Raw genomic sequence first — 23611 nt, forward strand, 5'->3', positions numbered from 1 at the left:
AGAAACCATCATTTTTCCACGAATATTTAGAAAAGGTACCAAGCATTTTATGGACCAGTAGTCCATTTGACGTTGGTCTATTGAGTGGAGCAGTATCCCATGTCCAGAGAAGCAGACACAGGCATATTTGAAACCATTTCCACTTTAATACAGCAGGGAATACTGGTATCATCAAAATGCCCATGTAACACGGCTGTGCATCCACTGAAGAAATCAACAGGGGGGGTTCATGGAGATTTATTCGGGATCTACGCCCTCTAAACAATATTGTCAAAGAAGAGTTTCCATTGGTTCTAAATCCAGCTACTATATTATGCAACATCTCAGCTAAAGCTAAATATTTTACAGTTAAAGATTTAAAAATGCTTTTTTTCAATTTCCCTTCATGAGGAATCACAAGATTTAACTTTGTTTTCATGTAGAAACCAGCGCTGGAAACATACAAGATTACCTCAGGGGTACTGTGAGTCCCCATCTATCTTTAATAGGGCTGGACCTCGGTAATGTACAACTCGAGAACACAATAATTCAGTACGCAGATGATCTATTAGTATGCAGTGAAACAGAAGAAAGATGCAGAGAAGATTCAGTTTGATTAATGACAATATTAGTAGATAAATGATACAAAGTGGACTGAGAGAAGCTACAACATTGCAAGAAAGACGTCCTGTACATAGGACAGTTAATCTCTCAACAGGGGAGAAATATGACACCTGAGAGAGCAGAAGCGATTATGAAAACTCCAAAACCTGAGACAGTGAGGGAAATGCAACACTTTTTAGGCCTATGTAATTATTATAGGGCCTGGGTTTTTGATTACAGTACAATCTATTGAACCACTTTTAAAAGGACTCATGGAAGCCCAGATAGGTAAACGTAAAAGAAAATGGATAGATGAGATCACAGAAGGATTCAAAGAATTAAAAAGGACGATTTGTACAGCCTCTGTTTTAGGAGTTCTGGACTATAATAAGGTGTTTTACTTATTTCATATTTAAATGGAACAGTGATGACAGCAGTCCTCAAACAGAAGACAGCATTCGACATGGACATAAAACATTAGCCTACTAGAGTGGTATATTAGGTACATTAATGAAAGGGCATTATCCTTGCAAGCGAGCCTTAGCTGCTGCTTCTTTCATGATGGAAAAATCTGCAAGTATTAAAATGGGGTGCTCAATGATGTTGTTCGTCGAGCATTCCTTATTCTCTATTTAGGAGAAACCCAAAAGTACACTGACCACACACAGAGCGTCAGGGTATGAAGTGTTTATTTCAAACCCAGCAATCAAAATTGTTAGATGTAGAGTAGTTAATCCAGCGACATTCATAGCAGACCCAGCAGGGAACAAGGACCTTGTACATGACTGCAGAACATACACTGAGTTTTATGATGATATTCCCCTTGTCAGAGAAAATGCCCTTGGAGGGGGGTAAATTCTAGTCTTTGATAGTGCTTCAAAAATTGACCAAACAGAAGAAAGACATACAGGATCAGCAGTAGTAAAGTTAACATGTGATGGTGAATTTGAAGTAGTGACAATTGCAACATTGCCTTTACATTGCTCAGCACAGGCTGCAGAATTGGGGTGATTTTCGCGGCACTCCAAAGATCTGAGAATGAGGAAGTGACAGTGTACTCTGACTCCGCGTATGTGACAACATCCGTACACACAGGATTGTCATGTTGGGAAATGAGGGGTTTCCTACGCGCAGACGGCACAACAGTGCAACATGCGCCACTATTGGACAAATTCATTAAGGTATTAAAGCTCCCATTGGCTATCGCCGTGGTGAAGTGCACAGCCCATACTAAGAGGGCAGACATGATTTCTAGGTGTAACAAAGCCACAGATGTTAAAGCCAAAAGAGCAGCATATTTATTATTATTATAATTATTATTATTTCAGATTTTGAAGTAGAAGACGTTAAGCAAATGTCAGAACCTTGCATGCTGCTGAAATAAGTCCATTGTACAGTTAATTGAGCTGCAAGGTAGAGCTCCACAGGAAGAGGAGAATTTATGGAAGAGACAGAGGCTATATGGAGACAAGATAGCAGATGAAAGCCAGTCCTGCCTCTAGCATTATTGCGAGTTGCGCTGGATCAGCTTCACTGTTCTGTGCATATAGCCAGAGAGAATCTTGCTGCCATGATCACAGAAGATTGGCTTTCACCAAATTTGTTAGAACAGGTTGCACAGTTTATTGTGAACTGCATTGTCTGCCAGAAGTTCACAGCAGGGCCCTTGCGAACAGTGAGAGGAGCAATAATCAGAACCAATGGTCACTTTCAGCATTTACATATAGATTATGTGGACATGTTGCAAACATGCAATGGCTGCAGATATGTTAGTGGTAGCATGTCCTTTTTCCAGATGGATTGAGGCAGGTCCATGTACGCGCCCCAATGCCACATGTGCTGCCAAGTTTCTCCTACGTGAGGTGTTCCCTAGATGGGGTGTGTGCGAAATCCTACTGTCTGATAATGGGCTGCATTATATAAATGAATTGTTCGAACAGATAGCTCTTATATTAGGCATAAAGCGCACATTTTCATCTGCTTATCCCCCACAGGCAAATGGTGTTTGTGGGCGTTTAAATGGACTCCTTAAAGAAAGGATAGCTAAGATTGAAATTACTTTGGAGAAGGGCTGGCTACATTGCCTTCCCCTTGCTTTGTTTGCTTTGAGGATCACCCTCAAACCCCTCATGAGTTGATGACTGGATGACGCATGAGAGTGCCCCTTGCTCCTCCCTCTCGAATAAAAACTGATGCCCATAGTGTAGCAAAAACATTAGGGAATGAGAGATGAGATGCATGAGTATTTGACAAATATGACCTCTATTATGTCTTTTATTTCCCAACAGATCAAAAATCAGAGGGCAGGGTCAAAGTAGATTGAAGAAGACATCTAACAATTGATCCTATATACTTACTGAAGCCACCTAGTTTGTACTCTGGTGACCAAGTGCTTGCTATGAGTTTCATCCGCACTTGGAATAAGCCCTGTGTTGAAGGACCTAGTAGAGGTCACTCCCACTGCTGTGAAGATCGAAGGAAGAAGAGCTTGGCTGCACCTGAACGACATAAAGCTTTACAAAGGAGAGACCCTTACTGCTCCTGGACCCGCTGTCAGCGAAGCAAGAGAAGATGTTTGAGCGAATGCAGATGAGATCGGCTACAAACAGCCAACAAAGAACAGATGAAGTAAAAACAATTGAAACTGTCAATAATTCCCAAGTTTGAAAGGAAATGAACAACATTTTGCAGTGTTCAACAAAACTATTTCTGATAGGTTAAAGAGACAATGCTTTGAAGCAAGAACACAAAGAAGGTACACAACACTTTATGCTGCCTGTAATGTTACACACATTTTTGTATGTTGATTTTTTTATACATACTTCGCTCTTATCCAGCTCTAATGAGATGGCATGTTGATATTGTCACATTTTTGGGTAATCCAATAAACAATCATATTATTTTCAGGATCATTATTGCAATCATATTACAATTTCTGATATAAAAAAAGTGTGGTTTATGAAAGTGACAGAAGCTGAATGACTGAATTAAAGAAGGTGAGAATTGTCCATTATGTAAGATACAGAATGCAAGCAAGAAGGCTGCTTAATGCACAGGATACAATTCAATACATTAATTAATTTGCAATACTTCTTGTAGCTAAGTCTTCTACAATATGTTCTCTTTAATTCTTTATACTTCTAGCATTACGCAAAATGATGTTTTATAATTTAAATGAAGTATCCAACAAAAAGACATATCTTTGTATTGCTAACAAAATCACGAGTGATATTTTCTCTGAGATTTTCAAACAAATTAACTGAGTAAAGAGGGATATTGAAGAAGATTATCAGGATATAAATACATAGCTTGATAATTCACAACATTTAAAAAATAACGTGGTATTAACACACGAGTGAGGTGGGGTGGAGAACGTCAGATGAGAGCTGCTATGTGTGTGTGCTCTCTCATCCCTTATGTCACGAGCACAGCCAGAACATTATTTGTAAGAGAAATACCTGTACATGAAGCGAAGTGTCTCAGTCATCTAGCAGCATGCCTAACAAGAGGACAATTTGAAGGAAAATGGGGATCCCTATGATGGATGTCCAAGAGAACCTTTCCATATGTAGAGGCTTCCATAAAGACACAGAAGATGGAAAATGATCCAAATTGGAAGAGCAGAATGCTCCTGTACCCATTTGGTGGGTTGACTGGAGGGAAGGTAAAGATTGTTGAAAAAAAGAGACTGAATTGTGCAGACAACTGGGAAACGCCAGGATTGCCACAATGCTGGAAGAGAGCTCAGCTATTGGTATATGGACAATTATCCACCAGTACAGGATGCGAAGCAGGAATGTTGGCATGCAGCGCACACTTATTGATGACAGCACCAGTGATGGTAGTGCAAACAGTGAATGACGACTGTCTTAAGGACTGGGGCAAGTATGCAAAGTTACTGAGTTGGGTTGAAGAAGAAGCAGGACTTGTATCTATACAGTCCATGAAGAATGCAACACTCTGTTTTAGAAACAGGGGTCTGATAACAGTTGGAGAAAATAAAGGATGCCAGCAAATAATTGGTGTGCCAGGAATGACAGAAGGAATTGCCGTGATAATGGACCACTAGAGGGCCTGTGGATCCAAAGCTTAAATGAAGCTACCGAAAAGTTGCAGAGAAATATGTCCTACAGTGAAAATACATGTTTCTGTGTTGGTGATCCCTCAAAGTGATCTCCACATAGATAGATTCCTGAAAATTGAGGCACACCAAAGGAAGAAGAGGTCAGTCAACCTCACCCGACAGAAGAGAGAGCATTACTTTTCAGCATAATCAATAGAAGCTTAACATGACATTCCAGTTGAGCACAGTTTGTTCAGTATAACAGCAGTGATATTTGCAGCTATATACTTGTCAGGCCTTCACGCTGCAGTGAATGCCAAATGGTTACTAATCACCAGATAGAAGCTGCTACAAACAATCAACATGGCAATAAAAGGATTCAATGCAATTAGAGAAGAATTTAGGCCCATCAGACTCATGACCCTCCAGACAGGTATGTCTTGGACTTAATTACAGCAATGGAAGAAGTGGGCGTTTTCGCTGTAAATTACCTGCCCATGATGGAGAAAATGGAACCCTGACAGAAGCAAAAACTATGTTGTCAACTCTGCAAACGAAAATGGTGGAAGAAGTAGATAAGACATGAGATATAGATTGGTTTTGATCTCTAGTCTCGTAGGTTCCAGCCCGGATGGCAAATGCTTTCAAACAACTGGGAGCAATACTAGTGTTGGTGTTGCTAGGATTCTGTCTTATAAGAATAATTATAGGACAATGAAAGAAGACAGTGAAGAAAGCTATTGGGATGAAAATAAGGATTGGCGTGAATGCTGTGGCTGATGAGCACACACAGACTGAAAGCACCAATCTTAAGCACCTGAAAGAAAGTCCCCTTGCACCCCCAGGAACAAAGTTTTATTATCCCAAGTATCATCAGAACTATGTGAGGAATGTAGAGAAGCAGATGCACACATCACTCATGTAGCCCACCCCCTCATCTCTGTGATATTGAATGAACAGCAAGAAAGCCCTATGCATGACACTTGGTCTTATCCCATGAATGCATCAGAGATATGAAAATTCGTTATGCACTCAGAGAACTGTACCAAATGTATCCTCAGACTGATGTGGTAGAAGGAAGTCTGCAGACACCATTGGACATAGAATAACTATAAGTAAAGTCTGACAGGTGTACAGTGACACCATAAAGAGAAAAGACGAGGGTGCACTGAAACGATATACAAGTATTTAAAGAATGAAGATGTAACTGAAGTAACAAAGTAAACGAATATGCAAATAGAAAGAAATCATTTATGCAGAGAAGATAAATGAGAAGAAATGCAGTAGATGAGACATATTGAAGCTTGCTAAACATAGGAAATATAACACGAGTAAAGCAGCCATGCTGAGAAAATGGATGTCGGTTTTGTATAATAGTAAGCTAGAAGCCTCAAGAAGAAAAAACAAGGCTGCATAGCTGCAAGGTGCTGAAATATAGAATTGTGCAAGAACAAAGGATATTTGTTTGGCTCAGGATCAAGGATGCCGCAGCAAGAAGCAACTGCAAGGTACTAACGAAGTCAAAGAGGATAAGCCATGCACATAGGACATATTTCTCTTAATCTAAGTAAAGGAGTGAACATTTGCGAGTATTGGACAATCAAAGATACAGAAAGCATATGCAAAACAGAGCAATCAAGTCTCCAGAGGCCGAAGAGAGTAATAGCACTCAATATAATTGAATCAAATGGCACTAAATGGAAGGATAGAAGAAAGAAAAATGGTCTCCTCTCACGTGGTGCAAGACGAGAAAACAAGGCCTATTCATGAAGGCTCCAGATGAATATAACAATGTACCTTCACTCCCTTTAACATTTGAGGAAGAGAATAGTCCGCAAGCTCAACTACAAAGAACTACAAAGAAGCAGCCTTGGCTTAGAGCCTAACTGATGAGAGATGGTAGGCTAATTAGTCAAGTTGGCAGTTGTCTGACATTGTTCCCGGCATCTGCGTTCCGTTTTGCTTACGTGCTGCTAACTAGCAGAATGTCTAAGGTTGGAGGAGAGTGCCAACCAAGCAGGATGGCCGATATTATTCTACTATTGTCTGTGTTATATGAAGTCAGAGGCACGCCTATTTGATTAGGGCCAGCCAATGATGTTACTAACACCTAAATGAGTAATAGGTATATATGTTCCCTTACCAATCCCTCTGCCGGATAGGTTTTACTGTTTGCCAAGTAGGATATCAAAGCTGACATATATTGAGGTATAAAGTCTTTTGCTTAACAGAAATGCTCTCAGAGTGAGTTAGCTGTGACGTGTTATGCTTGCCTGGTTTCTCTACTTCACTGAACTGATAATAAAGCAGCATTTTGACATATTCTTTGAGTCTGTCTGGTTATTTGGGCCTGAAATCAGTTATTGTGGTAATCCCGTCCAGCACTTGGTACGCTCAAGGTGCTACTGCACACTGCCATTATATAAAAGGAAAAAAGTGTTCAATTTAAACAATGTTTTACTGATAATAATCAAACAAATATTTGGTTAGCCCACACATTCTATGATTCTGAAATGCTTTTTACAAATTCAGACTTTGTGAATAATTTTGCATTCTGTCATTTTCCTGTGTTCTGACACTGAAATAGGAAGGGCCTTGCCCTTCAGGTGGCGTCTACAATACAATAAAACAAGTACAAATATCTGGAGAATGTTTATTCATTTCCATTCAATTCTACAACCAATATCACTATGTTGCTGTTGCTTGTAATCTCTGTGGCCTCTTTGAAAGCATAACAATGTGGATCACCCTTGTTTTGTAACTTCGTATGGATATCCCCTTTTTTCAAATAAATGCTAGTGTATTTTTATGATGATAATGTATCCTTGATAATTCAACACATATTAAGGATACTTTTGTTTCTAAAATAATGTATTCAAATGTAGCTGACACAGGTTTGACATCTCTTTGTGCTGTATCAAGGCTCATTAAACCGTGCTATAAATATCAGGCAGCATGTTGAGTTGGAAAGTGACTATTAAAGTGTCATGATAACCTTGCCCAGGATAATGTTATATTCCACTCAAACACTGGCATGGTTGGGCCTACCCTGCAAAATTCTTCAATTCATAGAATTATTGGTTAATTATAATATAATTTAACTACCACATTGAATGGGCCAATTCCCTCCATTTATACAACGCCTCTGGTCTTCACAAACCTTTTCCTGAATAAGTTACCTGTTGCTTATGCCAGCCATCAACCACTTTTTTAACACAGTTTCCCACAGGCTAATGGCATAATTAGATGCAAACATACAGCGGTGAGCAATCTAGGTCACATATCATGTATTATATCATTCTTGATGTCACAGGTCATTTGATGTCACTTTTTCCCCCGCTCTGATTGTGCTGATGTGACACCACTGGTTCTCTTGTTGTGCAGACTTTGTTTTGAAAGGCAGCCAGAGAACCAAAGAGGAAACACTTGGCAGAGGAAGAAGGTCCATTTGGTCTCTGTCACTGGGAAACATATTTCCAGTTCTTTTTATTGCTGGAAATTCACCCATTGTAAGCCCTTCCATATGATCCTGGGACAAGATAACTGGAGAGTTGTGGAAAATGTCAATTCTGGCAGCACAATTGGTGAGAAAGTTCCACTGTTTGCACTTTATGAAATTGTAAAGTTTGTAGAGAAATTAAAAATACTGAAATATATCATACATAGGCAAGCGAAGCCATCGGTCCCCAATAGAAAGACTGTTGTCACAGCCATTTTATCCTAACATCCTAGTCCTGGGGTAGTCCAAATGTACATCTGCATTTCATGGTAGGGTTATGTTAGAGCTATGAAGATGCCATGTAAATGTGCCCCCATTCTATACAGCAAGCTGCAATTCTGGTGCCACACTTTTCTCCCTTCCACTACATTCCTACTGTATGGTTGCACTTCACCTACACTTGTATTGGGGGCTCAGAGGTCTATTTTCTGCTAGCAGCGTTTTATGTCTATGGGGCCGAAGAGGGGTGGCTTTACATGGGCGAGAGAGGCATGTTTTTACTCTTATTGGGTGATGTGTATTTTGCTGTGAGCATTCATAAATGTACAGATGAGGTGCATTTCTTGGGGAGTTGTACCTACTCACAAAGAATGCACCCGCTGTATTCCAAATTGCAGCCTTGGGTGCGTTTGAAAATGGGTGTCCAACCCTACACTGTCCACATAAACTTCTGATCTATTATTATCATCTATTCTGTTGCAGTTTTCTACAGAAAAGCATTCTTATATGTAGATTATGCATATAATAATGTTTTATGTGCATATAAGTACATGCAAGTGCCTAAAGTAACATAAAAACATGGACCGCAGCGCGGCACGCTGCAGTGCAGGATCCAGTGCTGTGTGGAGCCGGCGGAGATACCCGTTCAATAACACAGGTACGAGGAACCTTTTCTCCCATGGGATCCCACCCTCGGTGGCTTGATCACTCGCCCGCCCGCATACCCACGTGGCGTCCTACTGGACTATTGCACATCATGTTGCTAATTTTGTAAGCACGACACAAGGTCCCCGTTCATAGGATTAGATGCCTGCAACACGGCCATACTTCACTCTGGGCCGCCTTAAAAAGCACCTTCTCTGCATAGGTCTTCTTTCAGGATGGTACTACACTTTTTTGTGGTGTTCAGGACTGTTCAACTCACGGGCCTTGTCCTACGCCCAGCCACATGAGGGTTCTGAACCAGGAGTTTGTACTGGCAGGCTATCAATGTTTTGAAGGCCCTCCTACACATTAGCTGCCAGAGGTGCTCGTTCAAGTCCAGACACAGGTCCCTTTCCCACCTTTGCCTGAGTCCCTCTACCGTGCCGTGCCTCTGGAGGTTTCTAGCAATGCCATATAGAGTAATGAGATGAGACCCTTCATTTCCGTGTTTCTTTCGAGCATCTTCTTTACGGAGGTGAGGTCTCTTTGAATCAGATCCCTCCATTTCACTGTAGTGAAGATACTCTTTAGCCTTAGGTAAAGAAGTACGGGTAACCTTCCTATTTCCAAGCTGGCTTCCAGCTCCTGTATCCATTTGGCCAATTCTGGATATCCCCGCCTCAAACCATTTCTGATATCTGTCCGGCTCGGGTATCTCGTCCATCACAGGGGGGGGGGGGGGGAATGTGACTCATCGGCGAGGGCCATGTGGTGACTCCCTGCATTCCAGGTCCCCTTTTCCAGATTTCCCAGTAAATTCCCAGGAAGGGGTGTTCTCTAATTCTCCTCGGATGCCTCTCCCTTGGGACCCAGAGCCACTCCCCAAACGTCGCTGGGCACATGTGGTATTTTTCCGGGTAAACCCACTGTTTATGAGGGTCTTCCCGCAGATGTGGTACCATTGCTCTCAACTGAGTGGCTTTGTAGTGATACATCAGTTCCTGGAGCCACACTCACCCCGGTCTTTGGGGAGAATCAGGGTATCATATCCCACCCTCGGTTTCTGGTTTTGCCATAGGACCTTACCATCCGAGCCTTAGCCTCCTGCAGGAGGGCCTCCGGGTCCCTTATGGGTGGCATCTGGAACATATACAGCACCCTCAGAAGGAAATTAATTTTCAGGGCATTCAGCCTCCCCATCCACAGGATGTGTCCTTTAGCCCAGACCATATCACTATACCATTTTTTAAACAGGGGCAAATAGTTAACTCCACTCAGGTCCCTCCCGGGTCTAACTATGGTGCTCCCAGGTAGTGTATGCTCTCTAACTGGATATCCAACCCCAAGGGCCGGAGTGCCTCCACATCCCTCTGTCCATCCCCTGAGAAGGGAAATATGACCGACCTTTCCTTGTTCACCTTGAACGCTGAGTAGCCCTCGTATTATTCAATTATTCCCAGCACTGCTGGGGTGCAGCTCTGTGGGTTCACCAAATGCAGCAGGACGTTGTTGGCATATAGCCCCACCTTAAATTTCTTCTCCCAGACCTTTATGCCCTCAACATGGGGTGCCCTCCGGAGTCGCTCAGCAAGTGGCTTCATTGATAGCGCAAATAGGAGTGGCGATAATGGGCATCCTTGCCTCGCTCCCCTCCTCAGGTCGAAGGACCGCACCAGTCTCTCATTAGGCACCACTCGTGCCACCGGGGATGAGTACAGTGCCTGTATCCCCTTCATAACCTTTTCCCCAAACCCGTATTTGCGCATGACTCAATAGAGAAAGCCCCAGTCTACCCAGTGAAATGCTTTTTCGGCATCAAGGGCGACTAGCACAGGGTTGCCCTGTCTTTTTGTTGCAGCCTCCATCAGATGCAATATTGTACGCAGTGTGTCAGCCCCCTGCCTTCCCCTGATAAAACCTACCTGATCCGAGTGCACCAATCTTGGCATGACCCTCTCCATTCTCGAGGCAAGCACCCTGTGAAGATCTTGGAGTCCACATTGAGGAGGCATATAGGGCAATATGATTTACAGCTCTTAGGGTCTCTCCCTGCTTGAGGGATCACCGTTATTAATGCTCTTACGAACAACGGGGGTGCCCTTCCTGTAGCCAAGATGTGATTGAACAACTTTGCCATGTGCCAGGCTAGACCACCTGTGAACATTTTATAAAACCCTGCTGTGTAACCATCATCCACTGGAGCCTTCCCCACCTTCAACCCACGAATCGCCACCAGTACCTCCTCCTCTCGCTCTCACGCAGGGTCGACAGGTGAACCCCACTCAAGTATCGCTCCATTGCTCCCTCTTCAATTGCCCTTTCCTCCCCATACAACAGCTCATTGAATGTGGCAAATTCCTGAAGGATTTCCCCTGTGGTGGAATGTAGAGAGACACCGGAATCCTCCATTGCCGTTACCCAGTGCTCTGCTCTCTGCCCTTGCAGCCTCAACACCAGCAGGGCATCCGCCTTGTCCCCCTTCTCACAGCATCCCTGTCTGAGGAACTGCAGGCCAGACACCACCTTCCCCATTTCCAATTCCTTCAGCTCCTGTCTTTATTCCCTTGCCAGCTGCAGTCTAGCCCCATCCGTCTCCCCCACCTCCAACCCCTAATTTTGCTCCTGAGCTTCTCTATCAGGAGGGTCCTAACCCTCTTCTTTGCCATACCCTCTCTTATCAGGAGGCCTTGGTGGCCTCCCTCACCATTTCGATTTCAACCTCCCCGGTATCATTGAGGGTAATATTCTTTTATCGCTACCTTCATTTCCCCAGCGAAGTTTTGTGAACCAGTAATCAATCCTCATTTTGGACCCATGAGGTGAGGAGAAGAAGGTAAAGCCACTATCCATCGGGTGGTGTTCCCTCCCACATCCAGCAGGCCCTGCTGAGTCATGTACCCAGAAGTCCCCACTCCCCTCCTGTGATTTCCCCCGCCTCATGTTTGGCTTTCACCCCCACCGTGGTCCATGTGCCGGTCTGCCCTCATATTGAAATCATCCCCCCGCCCCCAAGTAACAGTAGGCCCACCGTCTGACTAAGTATTTCCCCCATCACTTCCCAGAGACATTGGCACTGTCTTAGGTTTGGGCAGTAGACTGTGGCCAGGGTCACCTGGACTCCTTCCAGGGTACCAGAGACTAATAGGGCTATACCATCTGCCTTCTGCCACACCTGTGGTTTGGCTAGGCATGTCCTCCGATTAAGGAGGATGCCCACTCCACCCTTTTTGGTACGCCCTAATGCCCAGAAGATCGGCCCAATCTATGCTCCCGGGATGCACTTTTTATCTCCCCAGACTAGCCTCGTCTCCTGCACAACCATTATGTCAAGCCCTCTGCAGCGGAATGCACTACCTATCAGGGATCGCTTGGCCTGTGAATTCAAGCCCTTGATGTTCAAGGTCCCTACCTTGAGTGCATCGGCACGGCCTCCTCCATCAGTGTGTGACATTTAGACTATCCAAATGATCTCCCGACCCCTCTAACACAAAGCTGACACAGAAACTCAAGTGTTCCCAAACTTTTCCCTAACAAATCTGAACCTCCCACCCCCATCCCTCCTACCCCTCCCACCTACCCTCCCAAGGCCCCAGTTTCTCACCAGTGACGACCACCATAAAATGGCCCACCACGGTAGACATGTGCCTCCATTGCTGCCTCCCCTAGCCCCTCTGCCCCCCCCATCATTCTGACTTGGCTTTGGCTCCTAACACTTTAAGCCACTCCATTGCTTGCATAGTCTGCTCCACCTGTATCTGTTGCCATTCATTTCACTGGAGGCGGTGTGTTGTACTTCTTATACTTCCTTCCCCCGGCATTCTTTGCTTCACGTTGAAGCCTTTTGGGTGATCTCCCTTGGAGGGGGTCCCCTCGGCACCTTCAGTCTCGGCAGACTCAATCTCCTCCTTCAGTATCTGTAACACCTGTTGTGCTTCCTGGCCATGGGTGACCCGGGAATCAGTCTCTCCTCTCTCAAACATCAGTGCAAACAGGAATGACCAGCAATATCTAGTTCCCTTCTCTGTCAGCAAATGTGTGAGGGGCGACAGGCTTGATGCCAGGACAAGGTTAGAACCGAAAGGTCCTGGTAGACTTTCACCTCATCTCCTTCAAACAGGACACTGCCCAAGCGCTTCGCCTTCTCGAGGACCTCATCTTCTCCCTGCCTCTGAGAAATCAGACCACAATTGACCTTGGGCTCTTGCCCCTGCCTCCTCCTCCTCTGTGGGCTCTTTTGAGCTGAACTTCATTCCTCTCATCTGCGAGGAAGAGGGCATTTATAAGCCCTTGCAGTTTTCTGCCGACGTTGGCAGCGGTCTCCCCCTTTTGTTCTCGTAGTCCCAGGGGTACGTATGTTATTCCAACGTTCTCTGTTTTCAAGATTGTTTAGTTTAAACAGGGTCTCCTCCTCCCGGGTCTCTAAGCCTGTGAATCATGCTTCATATTTCATGTCTCATAGGTCTACGTGCAGGTGGTTACTCTCCATCCCCTACGTTTTGTCCTTCAGCTTGTCCACCCTCCCCTTCAGATCACAGATCAATGCCTCGATGTCATTTCGGATGGCCTTGATTTCTTGAACAATCTCCTTGAGGTCTTACCTAGTGTGAGCTGGGGTGGCTGTCCCCTCCAACATGGTGTCTTTCCGGCTCTGCTCCTCTCTGAGGTCCGTCACTGACATTCTCCGGTACCACTGCAGGAATTGGTGTCTCGAGGATTCTTGCTGCCCAGTGTTGGAAGGGGTCAGGCCCTTGTTTTGGGCACCAAACTCTCCTCTCACCACACTCTGACCCCATCTGTGTTTTGTTGTGTCAGGCCTCTCTGGGATCCGCTCCATTGGCCATTGGCCCCACTGCAAACTCACCTCTCCCCTCCAGCTTTGCCTTCCCTTATAAGCTCACAGACTGGGTGGTTCTCGCGTGGCAGTTTGTCGTAGGGTGTACTGGGCAAGTTTTTTCTTAGGGGGCCCGGCAGGGCCTCCCTTGGTCACCTCTTCACCCTGTTGCTTGGTCCAGTCTGAGCCCACCTATCCTTCAGGGAGCCGCAATTCATGCACCACATGCGGGGCAGCCGCCAGTCCCAAGTTGCAATATCTGTCCCAGCTGTTCCCCGCATACCACACTCCCTGGGGCTCCCTAGGTTCTTCTGAGGGGCCAGATGGACTGTTGGAAGCATCTAGGGTCCCTGTGCTCTACTCAGTCTCTTGGGACCACCCCGGGACTCCCCCAGACCAAACCGGCTTCACTTGCTGCGGTCTGCTGCTTCTCAGGGTCCTTGGGAACCACCTGCAAAGCTGCCTTTATTCTTATCCCTCAATCTTGGCTAGGTGGCCCATGGCTCCTTCTTGAAGCTGCTCACCTCCACTTCCGGCCTGGTGCTCCCTGCTGGCAGCAGGTGCTCTGGAGGTCGCCTCACTGTTTGCACTGCAGGGGGTCCCTCCCAGGTTTCCTGGCTTCACCACTGATTGCCAACAGCGCTCCCAGCCTCAGCGTCCCTCACTGCTGGACACTTTTCAGTCCGGGGACTGCTGCCCTGTCTGACTACACCGAGGGAGGACCGCAGCACCTCACAGCACCACTATGAAGGCACCGCTGGCCCCCGGCTGCCACTGGGTGGTCACACTCTTCTCGCTGCATCCCTCACTGCGAGGCACTTCCCCGGCCAGTCTGGCGTCCGCTGCACTGTCGGCCTCCACAGGGGGTTGGCAGCAGCACCCCACAGCACCACTTTAAGGGCATCGATGGCTACCGACTGCCACTGGATGGCTGCACTCTCCTCGTCACAACCTCCACTGGTCCGTGGCTGCCATGGGGCTCTGGTGTGTTGGCTCCTCCCTGTGGGCCTGGGACACGGGCCGACGCAGATTGCCTCCTGAGAGTGTGGGAGGGGGGCAGCTGGAATTCGTCCCTCAGCTCCTTTACACCTCCAGCCTCTGCTCCCACTGGGGTGCTTACAGGACGCTTGGGGGGGAAGCCATTCTCATGCTCTGCATTGGGAGCAAGCGGCGGAGCTCGGTTCTTAGGTGGCCATCTTGGTCTGTGCCCACTGGTGGTCTCCCAGTCCTCCACTATTTTGTCCCCCCTCCTTAAACTATGAAACAGCCTCTGGGCTTACATACTGCTACCCCATGCACTTGAGCCCCTGGACCTCTATGCTCTCTGCAGATCTACCAATGAGTGATGGCTGAACTCTCCCATTGCCTCCTCCACTAACTTTCTGAACCAATTACTGTGCCTATTTTCTCTGCTTTCCTTGCCTCACCTAACCTACTTCTTCTCTCACTCCATTTTTGTCACTGCTTTTGAAATTCGAATTTAGGTGGGTGCGATTTTTACATCTCTGCGCCCTCTTTGCAATGTATTTGTGCCCCTATTTTTGAAATTCAAATTTAGGTGTGTGCACTTTTTACATCTCTACGCCCTCTTTGACATGCATTTGTGCCCCTTTGTTTGAAATTCGAATTTAGGTGTGTGCGCTTTTTTACATCTCTATGCCCTCTTTGCATCGCATTTTTGCACCAGTTTTTGAAATTCGAATTTCCTTTTTGGATTGCATTTGTGCCTCTTGTAACTACTAGGCCACCTGGTGGGATTAGTTAGAACTGTGCTGTGCAGCACCTCTTCTTTCATCCCTCAACTTACCTCTGCCTCCCCTATGGCTCTCACCATCTCACCCATCTTCTCTAACTGCTACACTATCACCTACCCTCCCTCTCTCACAAAGTCTGGAAGGAAAAAGCACAGAAAAGACATCCTGTCCACTAACTCTGGTCTACCCATTGCAGACACCTACGTCAGTGCACCCTCTAGAAGTGTCTTTACTGATACCGTCTTCTCTGTCCCTTCTCCAGATCTATGGACTCCTCATCTCCACTCTCCTCCTTTTCACATCCTCTCATATTAACGGTGGCACCAAGTGGGAAGTGCTCTTGGGCGGCTTATCATCATCACGCTGCATCATTAATGTCTAACACACAGGCACTATCTTGGTTCCGGGTCCTCAACCCAACCTCCTCCTCTATGACGGGTGCCTGCCGTCTCTTAGTAACTTCCTTCCTTCACCTGCCTCTCCCCCTACCACTCTCTTTGTCCTTCCCCCTATCACAGGTGTACCACCTCCCTGTTCTCCACCTCAGAAAACCTTCAACAAACATCCGGCCGACAACTTCCTCCTTCTTGAAGACACTGACCTCAACATTCTCGCTTTTACCGAGACATGGTTCAATGCCAGCTCAGTCACTCCTTTGGACTCCCTTCTCCCTGATGGCTTCAAGATCATCTCCAAGCCACAACCTCACTGTGATGGTGGTGGGTTGATATAATCTTCCCTGAGTGGGTTCCTTATCCCGTCATACCTCCCTGCTCTACTCTTCCTTTGAGAGCCTGGTCTGCAAGCTGGTCATCTCTCCCTCCTCCTCTCTGACCCTTGCTACCATCTACAGGCCTACTGGCGCTACCACCTGTTCCTCTCTGAATGGGCTAATTTCTGCCCCTCCCTACTCTCAACCACCTCTAATCTCCTCCTCATGGGCTATATCAACATCCAGTTGGACTTCCCTGTCACAGCAACCACCTCTCTTCCTTGACCTCTGCACATCACTATACCTCTCCATTCTCCCTTCTGGCCCAAACCACACAGACACCCTCATCCATTCTGACCTCTCTTCCGCCCCCCCCCCCGGTCACTCCACTCTCTTGGTCAGACCATTCCCTCCTCTCCTTGTACCTGTGTCCCCTCAGCCCTTTGACTGCCCCTCCAAAAGCACTACCAACCTCGTTCACTGACATCCGTCCTATGAAACGAGTTTCAGCTGCTGCCTTCGCCTCCAACTTCATACCCCTCACCCCCACCTTCAGACCCTATCACTGACCATGCTCCCAGGAACCTCCATGTTGCCATTACCAACACCCTTGATATTCTTTCCCCAGTCATGAGGATCCACCTGAAACCCACCTCCAAACGTAACACCTGATATGACTCTGAACTTGCAGCCCTGAAATGCAAGTGCAGAGCTGTGGAGCGGAAGTGGCAACCCACAGGCTCACCCTTTCACAAACTGGCCTAACGCCTGCTCCAAAGGCAATACAGACTCCCCATCCATGCCAAGAAGAGAGCCCAAATCCAGGCACGGGTATCGGGTGCATCCAACAACATGGCTGAACTCTTTAAAATATGCAGGGAACTAGCCAACATTTCTGCAGTCTCCTCCTCCCCTGTACAGTCCCAGGCCCTCTGTAATACAACACACTGGCCACACACTTCACCACTAAAACTGAGGACATCTTGAGCACCCTTGCTACCCTCCTACCCAAGCCCGCCCACACTCCCTTGCCTCCTATGGCTTCCCAACTTCATACTTTCTCTCTCTCCTCCTTCCAACAATCTCTGCCTCAATACCAGCAAGACTGAGATGATCATTCCCATTGTTACCCATGCTCTCTCTTTTTTCCCCTCGCCCTGACCGTCCGCTATAGGCTCTTCCTCTGCAACCAGAAACTTTGGAGTCATCTTCGACCTCTCTTCTTCCTCCCACACATTCAGGACATTGCCAAGAAGTCCCACTTTCAACACTTCCCTCTCAAAGGAATTCTCACTTTCCCTCAGAAGTTCGATGTTACCCAAGCCCTGGTTCTCTCTGGGCTTGACTACTGCAATAGCCTTCTCCGGAATCTACCTTCTTCCACTTTACTACCCTCCAGCGAATCCAGAATACGGCAGCTAGACTTATCCTTGGCATTAAGCCCAGGGACCGCATCTCTCCTGCCCTAAAAACTCTCCACTGGCTCCTGGGTGTGGCACGGATTAAATTCCAATCCCACTGCATCATCCACAAGGCTGTCTGGGGCCTGGGACCACACTATCTGCAAATCTCTCTTACTAAATACTCTCCCTCTAGACATCTGCGGTCCTCTAGCACCCACTCTCTATGTGCAAAGCGTTTCGGTAAACCTATGGTTGGGGGCCAATCACTTTATTCAGCTGGCTGGCTTCCTTTTATGGAACAGCCCCCTCTCATGCCCTCTTTGTCTTGAGCAGGACCTCCTCAAATTACAGAAACTCCTCAAGACTTTCCTCTTCACCTCCTCCTTCCCTTCACCCCTCCTCTGCTAATCTCACAGTCACTGTGATTGCAGGCCAGGGCCCTTATGTATCCTTTGGGGACCTGTTCTCCCATACCCAATCGCCCCAGCCTCAGCCAACCTCTCAGCACTTGCCTTGACACCCTCCAGCCTCATTTCTGTAGGCTTGCACTTTCTACCCAATAACATTTACCATACTATGCACTTCATCTGCTGCTCACTCACGAGCACAGACATTCCAGCACTTACCCCCACCCCCATTTCCCCTCTTCTCGCTGCACTTGCACGGTCTGAATACTCACACGACATAGTAGGTCCGTCTTTATCTTCCACTGTATTAATTGCTTTTTTCAATCCCATGTTCCCTCCCTGGTGCCCTGTGGGTGCTTTGAAACTGAATTGACTTGCTGTATAAATGCCTAACAAATGCACAATAAATAAATAATATTGTTATACGGCTCCGAGAAAATGTAAAGGGGCCATCCTGCATTTACACGAGTCACCACTTGTAGATTGTATGAAAAATTCTTATTGGTAATGTATGTTTTATAATTTTCCTGTTCAGCATTGTTCAAATGTATTATACATGTAGTGTAATTTATTGTATTTTGGAGTGCAGCGCCACCGCATGGGATCACATTATTGCTATAACGTGGCACACATATAGCCAGCCGGATGTTGTCAGATGTTGTCAGTGTAACATATGGATATGCACATGAAGACAGGTTACAGTCTTGAAAGCATAATAGAATGTTTTTATTTTTTTCTCTTCTCCCACTTGAAATTCCTCATTCACAGGAGAACACATTAGCTATATATTTGACTGACTTAATTAACCAATACTAACACTAGTTCTAACTCATTAACATTTTAATGTGTTCTCAGTGTGGATAGAGAGGCAGAAGAGATGTGCTCTGAGAGTCGTTTTTAAACATGCATTTTTCTCTGATTTTCTCAGGCTGCACTGAAATGTGAAGGACCGAAAGGCACCAGGAAACAGAAAACAGAAACAGTTATTACATTCATTAGTATGAAGTTTGTGAAACCGGGGTGGCAACCTAATACACTTTCTGTTAATATGATTGGAGGGAAGCATATCTGAAGACAGGCTGCGTAAGCAACAGAGCTTTGCTGGACAAGCTCTGACAGAATTCGAGTTAGTTCACTTTTGCAGAGATGCTGTGAGGTCGCCTATGCTGGGCTACTGGGAGGAGTCGTTCCAGCTGCACTGTTGACCTTCAGAGACTGGGGGTTCCTGGTCACTTGGCACCGGCTTGAGAACTGCAGATTGCAGGTTGAACAGCATGTTCTCGCTGCGCTCTTTAAAATGAAAATCCCGGGCCCATTCATCAGAGGCCAAGAGCCAAGGGAGATCGCGTGTGGGAGAACTACAGATAACTGGTAATTGTCAAAGTGAATGGAGATTATTGTGGCTGCTGTACAAATGACCTAATATATATCAGGCAGGCAGAGTAGAAAAAAAGGAATCCCCTGTGTTTAATTGATACTTTATAATATTGCAAAATGAATATTGTTCTTTTGCTGCATGTTTTCCTTTGTCTCTTTGTTACAGATGATGCAAAGTGAATCTCGTTCCGCTGCTATACATTTTTCTGTTTATTTCTGTAAAAAAAACAATTGTAAGATGGTGTTCTGAAATGCAACTGTTTATAAAACACAAAAATACATGAAGGCAGATGTGTAGTGTGTTTTTGTCTTTCTCTTTTCCTAGTGCATCTGGAATAGCACTTGTGATATGGGGAAGATTTTGAGGTAGTGCATTTGTCATTTTTCCCATATAGATAAAACAACAAAAATAATAAGTTGTCTAAAAGTAAGACTTAGCAATTATAAATAGCTGTGTGCGTGATTCCACTCAGTGTATGTGTGTGTGTTTTCTGAGTGGAATATAATGCAATAGTTCTTGCTGAGTGTACATGAATCAGCAAAAAGAGGCCTATGGAAACATAATCTCACTAATGTAAATAAATTAATGATAATACCACATGTTATTGTGAATACTTTATATAGTTCACTGGTATAGATAAATCAGCGATAACAGCCATAGGTGGCACTCTATATGAAAATGTGGGGTTTCTGAATAATGTAGGTCCGAGGCCTCTAGAGATCATACGAACAGTCTAAACAAAAGAAGGGGGTTTTGTATTTTGGGGCCAAGCCACAAATAAATTATGCTCACCAAAATACCACCAACAAAATGTATACCACCATAAAGCCAAACCCAATCTAAATGTAAGGAGTAGTCATTGCCAAATTACCATTATTTTTGGCGGTAAGAAAATACCGCCAGGCCCCAAAACTACACAAAATACCCTACATATTTATGGTGCGTTGGCCGGGAAAGTGATCATAGAGCACCTACTGGGCGTGGCAAGTGTGTCTCACACTGCCATCTGTACATTAAACGGAACCCATTTCATAATAGCAGTGTGTCACTAACAACGAATTTCAGAATGTCTCAAATGGAAGCCACATTCCCAGAGCTTGTGCAATATTTAGAGGCAAAGTTATAAGCACATGGGACGTGGTCATCGAATAGTGCCACAGAATGGCATGACCGCATTCATGGTGAAGTGCAGAAAGAAACATTAAACAATATTTTTACAGACGGCAGCATAATTCAGGTCTGCCTCCTGAGGTTATTAAATGCAGCTGATAAACATGCGGAGAAAGATTGTCTGATACGGCTATGCGCCAAGATCTAGTTTATTTTGAATAGGTCCCTGCTAATGCAAGAAAATGATGCTAAACTGATTAACAGGTTAAAAGCTGACCAAGATGGGGCAAGTAAAAAGGAGGAAATGTTAAGAGCTGAATTAGAAGGAGGTCAAAAAGACATGCAGTTAAAATGCAGAGATTTTGATATTCAATTGTCCAAAAGCAAGAAACAATTTGAGGACAGTGAACAAGAATTGGTACACTTAAAAGCATTAGTGGACCACATTAGACAAGATAAAGATGAGATGGTTTCAGAAATGCAGGTCTTACAAAAAGAACATTTTGAAAAAGAAAGTGATCTCCAAAATGCAGAACAGGAAATGGTTAAAATGCTTCAAGAAAGAGACAAGAAAAACAAAGAATTCAATGAATGCCAAATGCAAATGTGCGACATGCAGGAGGTAATTAATAAAATGAGTGATGAAAACAATTACTTGCAAAACGAGGCAGACAGGTGACTTAAGAAGTGTAAGGGTTTGGAACAACAAATGTGCATTCCCAGGTCCCAGAATAGACGGCAGGGCACCACATTCAATGGAGTTGAGGTGAATTCTATTTCTACCCAAAGAGCTAGTGCCCCAGTGAATGGGCCGGTGACTGAACTTGGTTGCAGCGCCGTTGGGGGATTTGATACTCCCATTGGGGCCGCCACCAATCCCATACACCTGGAACCAGAGTTGAGTCACCAAGTAGTGCAATTCCATGCATTGCAACAAGTAGCCCCATAAAGATAATGAAATCCATTAAAGCCCTGATCATTTAAGAAGGGAGGGGAATGCTGCATACAGGATCACTTAAAAGCCGTTCATGACATTTTTAAAGCCCTCCAGATACATAAGGAACAATTCAGGCAGTATTTTCATTTAACTTTAGATGCTCCCATGGCCAGTATCATACGGGGATTGAATGAGCAGCAGAATATGACATGGGCAGAGTTCGAAAAAGAGATTAGGCATCATTTGTCTCCTTTCCAGTCATTGCAGGAGGCAAAGAAAGTTGCTTACACAATCACTGCCTGGCCTAATACATCCCCTCACCAGCTTTTACAAGACTTAAAAAGAGCATTTTCTTGCTTTGATGTAGCTTTTGACCCCAATTCTAATGAGTTTAAAGCTACCCACTTCTATGGGCTACAGAAAGACATTATATCACAACTGGTCCGTGAATTTGATCGTGCCAAGTCCCTTGAGTGGATTGTACACCAAAGTACAACACTATATGAAGAACTCTATTATCAGGGTAGAGAAAGTGATAAAATGAAAGATACTAGACCAAAATCTAAAGAACCCTCAGCAACAGGGATGGAAATCAGGTCAGCAAAAATGTCCCTTGAGTCTGCTCAAAGTCAGGTAAAAATAATTTCACACCTCAACAAAGGGGTAATCAACAAAGATCATCACTTACTGTACCAATGTTTCAATCACATGATCCTAGTAATAGGGAAAGTTACATCAGCCCTAGGTACTTAAGAGATATATCTCCTATCGGCCTGATATGTCAGGTATGAACAATAACCAGAGATAAAATCATGATCAAATAAATGATGGTCCCTACTAGACATTGGAGACAGAGCAGCTTTGATCCCAATACCATGATATATGGTAATCAAGATAGACCCCGATATGTGGATCAATTTGCTGATAATGGGAATCAACACCCACAACATGAGAGACAGGACATGAGGCAGAATATGAATTATGCTCCACGTCAGTACAATGATTCCCCACCAGGGGATTACAACCAAAGGATGGGTGCACCCCGATCCCCTCCACATATGAATCAAGAGTACAGGAACAACCCCAATAGAAATGATTCACCTGAGAGGTACCAGAATAGATCCAATCAGGGGGGAAACAACCAATGTCGATGTCGATCTAGGCCACAGAGAGAGGATTCTAGAGAGATTGAAAGATTCCAGTGTCTCGAGGCCCAAGTGAAAATGTTATCTGAGCAAATAGGAAAGCTCTGTACAGCTCAAAAGGAGGGGGCAGAAAGCCATAGCAATGACCGGGTGGTTTCTGAAAAGTGACTATGTACTTATAATACCTGCAGTGCCAAAAAGACAGATTGCTCTGATGTAATAATGCATAATGACTCTGAGATGCCTAATGATTTAAAAGTGAAAGTACCAGTAAATGAACATGTGACAGAAATTGCAAATACATCTAAAAGAGAGGTACGGTTTAACCTAGAGCTAAATCAAACATTGGAGATGATGATGAAACAGGAAAACCTGAAATTCCAAAAGAACAAAGAGACAGATTTAAGAAAAATGACTCATGCATGAGGAATACCAGTGAACAGGGAGTAAGTGGGAATGCTATAACTCATTCCCTGGGCAGTCAGAGCAATAACCAAACACAGGCAGAAAAAAGAAATACTCAAAAGGAGGGTACAGGTCAATCACCTGAAGAATTCTTTGAGCCACATTTTTTTGAAGAAGTTAAAAGGAGTAGTATCATACTAAATAATTACAAATGCACAGAGTTAGACAATGACAAGTTACCAAATGATGTTGTTACACATATTCAGTTGGAGGATTGTAGTGTGACATCTGATGATGCCTATATGGATGGGCGAACAGTGGCCACACTCCAAAAAACCTCTCAACATGGAGAAATGAATAAAGTCTCCCACGCAGAAATGGGCAAAAAGGAGGGAAAAATGTCATTCCATTTACCAATGTGCTTAGCCAAAAGTGAAAAAGCTCTGAGAAAGGTGAACCCTGGAATCAGTAAGAATTCGCACTTCTTATGTGTGTTAGAGGAAGTTGAAGACAGGTATAAT

The 23611-nt window shown here is 44.9% G+C and overlaps 1 long non-coding RNA gene across 2 annotated transcripts in view; it reads left to right on the plus strand.

Moving 5' to 3' along the window:
* LOC138521408 (uncharacterized) overlaps window positions 1–19754 on the plus strand; it is a 40629-nt gene extending 20875 nt beyond the window's left edge. The window contains exon 3 of one of the 2 annotated variants that reach the window (XR_011283037.1): window positions 19044–19754. This is a non-coding gene — a long non-coding RNA (uncharacterized lncRNA). Of the gene's footprint in view, window positions 1–2870; window positions 7036–19043 lie in introns of those variants that run through there. The other variant, XR_011283038.1, reaches the window with a different exon arrangement.
* The last annotated feature ends 3857 nt before the right edge of the window (window positions 19755–23611 follow it).

The sequence above is a fragment of the Ambystoma mexicanum genome, chromosome 13, assembly GCF_040938575.1.
Source record: "Ambystoma mexicanum isolate Mex_15411 chromosome 13, UKY_AmexF1_1, whole genome shotgun sequence".
In the NCBI taxonomy this organism is placed as follows: domain Eukaryota; kingdom Metazoa; phylum Chordata; class Amphibia; order Caudata; family Ambystomatidae; genus Ambystoma; species Ambystoma mexicanum.